A 3,071-nucleotide genomic window follows, 5' to 3' on the forward strand; every position below is an offset into this window, starting at 1 on the left:
TGCGCTGAAAGGTGGCGCCGAAGAAGCACCTGGGCAAGACCGAAGGCGGCTGAGTGGCTATGGTGCTGGTAGGGGCTGCTGGAGTGCGCGGAAGGTGGACCTACCTCCATGCATGCAGGGAAGACGCCGCTGCCTCCAAAACCCTTCGCGGCAGTGGTACGCTGCCTTCCCAGACAGCAGAATTCTAGCTCTCCATAAGTGATAAAGAACTGCCAGAAGCAAAGTCATGTTATCCTGATTACACACGTCTAATGCATGCTTAACCCATGAAGGGAATGTGTTGCCAGCAATAGAAGAGATAGGCAAAGAAGAAACATTCCACACAAGTTGAGAAAATTCACATAAGACAAGAACATGCATTGTATTCTCATGAGTATGGTCACACATTGGGCATGATAGATTCACTTCTACCCTCTTTAAAAGCAAGTTCGTGGTGGTCGGGAGAATATCATTAAGAGCCCTCCATAAAAAAAGTTTTCCATTTGGGAGGAACCTTCAACTTCCATAAGGTGATCCATTTGTCAAAGTCCCTAGGGTGATTTTCATAATCACCAATAATGTGTCTATAACCACTCTTCACAAAATAACAACCCCTTGTGTCTCCTAACCAAAACCATGAGTCCTCGTAGCCAGGGCTAATAGGGATCCTAAAGATACGAACCGCATCATTAGGATCAAAGATATCAACCAAGATTTCAAGGTCCCACAAATTTGTACTTTGGTCAATCAAACCAGATACCAAAGAGCCACTTAGAGGGGACGACATGGTGGTCTGCACCATGGGGCTCGGGTCATCAGGTAGCCAAGGATGTCCCTAAATTAAAGCAGACTTACCATCCCCAATCCTGCGCCTCACTCCACCGCAGACCAGATCATGAGCATCCATAATACTACGCCAGCAATAACTAGGACAATTACCCACAATGACATCAATAAAAGAAGTTCTAGGAAATTATCTAGCCTTATAAATCCATGCAACCAAAGAATGAGGCTTAGTTAGGAACCTCCAAGCTTGTTTACCCAACATAGCCAAGTTAAGAATCCAAAGATCCTTGAAACCAAACCCTCATACTTCTTAGACACACATAAACGATCCCATGCTCTCTAGTGAATTACTTCTTCATTCCCAGTACCCCACCAATACCGATTCATGGTTTGTTCAATAGATAGGCAAACAGTCTCAGGTAGCAAGAAAACACTCATAGAAAAGGTAGGCATAGATTGAGCCACACTTGTTCCACGAACCAATTCTCTGCCTGATCTTATTCTCAACGTAAGAGAAGGTTGCTTTCTTATTCCTCCCTACGAACGCATGCAAACCCAGATATTTACCAAAATTTGAAGCCTATGCAACACCTAGCACAAGTTCCACCTCATCCATGAATTCATCTGATGTATTCTTGCTAAAACAGACACTTGATTTATGATAATTAGCCACCTGACCTCACAAGTTCTCAAAAACACTCAGACAGTGCTTAATAACACCTGCTTCCTGGGCATTTTCTTTAAAGAAAAGGAGGTTGTCATCTGCAAAGAAAAGATGGGAGATAGGAGGAGCACCCCTAGCCGCCCTACACCCATGAATAGATCCCTCCTCTTGAGCTTTCTGTAACAACAGAGAGTGCCCCCCCCCCCCCCTCCGCACAGATAATAAACAAATAAAGCGATAATGGGTTCCCCTGTCATAAGCCACGAGTGGGGGTTACACTTCCGCTACTAACACCATTTATCAGGAAATTATAAGATACCGTAGTAACACAGAGTATAATCAAATCTACCCACATTTCTGCAAATCCTAACGCCAATAACATCCTCCGCAGGAAAGTCCATTCCATTCGGTCATAAGCCTTAGCCATGTCCATTTTAAGGGCACCCCAACCTACCGCCCCACATTGCTTTCTATTAAGATAATGACCCACCTCCGCAACCACAAGGATATTATTAGTAATTAGTCTGTCTGGGATAAAAACAATTTAGGACTCAGAGATTAAGCCACCCAGAAGTGGTTTCATCCTATTGGTTAACATCTTGGCCATAACCTTGTAGGCAACATTACATAGTGCAATAGGCCTAAGGTTAGACACAGACTCCAGGACATTCTTCTTAGGGATGAAAACCACATTAGTATATTCAGGCCCTCCGGGAAAAAGCAAGAGTTTAAATAATTAATCACAAAGAATGACACATCCCCCCCCCCCCCACCCCCCAACCACATCCCAAAAGTACTAATAGAAACCTCGGTCCATCCCATCTAGGCCAGGAGCCTTATTAGGAAACATAGAAAACAGGTCAGACTTAACTTCATCAAACTCAAAAGGGCGTAGGAGGGTATCATTATCAATCTAGGAGATACGGGGAGCAATAGAGTCAAAAAATGAGTGCCCATAGGCAGAACCACTTGACTTGAAGGTATTATCAAAATATTCAACACAACAGTTTTCATAGCATCACCCTCAACCCAGTCCCCAGCTTCATTTCTAAGCTTAACAAGAGTGTTTTTCTTCTTACGAGCAGAGTCATACGTGTGGTAGAATTTCATGTTTGCATCTTCTCCCTTCAGCCAGTGCTGCTTGCCGCGTTGCCTCCAAAATACATCTTCTTGTGCCTCGAGACGGCTCAACTGCAGCTCATTATGTTGGAACTTAGCCAAGGCGGCTAGGTCCCTGAGGCCCCTCAGTGCCAACTGATCCTTACGAAGACTCTTGATATGTTCACCAAATTTGTGGAAGTGATCCCCTCCCCACTTTAACAAGCGTTCCCCACAAAGCTGTAGGCAACCCAACAGACCATCCTCCCTCCCATCCTGCCATGCTCCTTCCACCACACCTCCTACAGCCCTCATCTAGCAGCCAAGCCATCTCAAAATGGAAACCCTCCTCTTCCCACCACCCCTCTTGCGTGTGTCATTGACACTCAGAAAAAGGACTGAATGGTCAGAAGAGCGAGTAATGATATTCCCCACATTCGCACCAACCTGCACTTGCCAACACTTTATATAGCCTCTTTTCCATCCAATCACTAGTGCCCCTACCCCTCTCCCAAGTGAACCGATAACCTCTCATCGGCAATTT

Source organism: Ipomoea nil, unplaced genomic scaffold, assembly GCF_001879475.1.
Source record: "Ipomoea nil cultivar Tokyo-kokei standard unplaced genomic scaffold, Asagao_1.1 scaffold0982, whole genome shotgun sequence".
NCBI lineage: Eukaryota > Viridiplantae > Streptophyta > Magnoliopsida > Solanales > Convolvulaceae > Ipomoea > Ipomoea nil.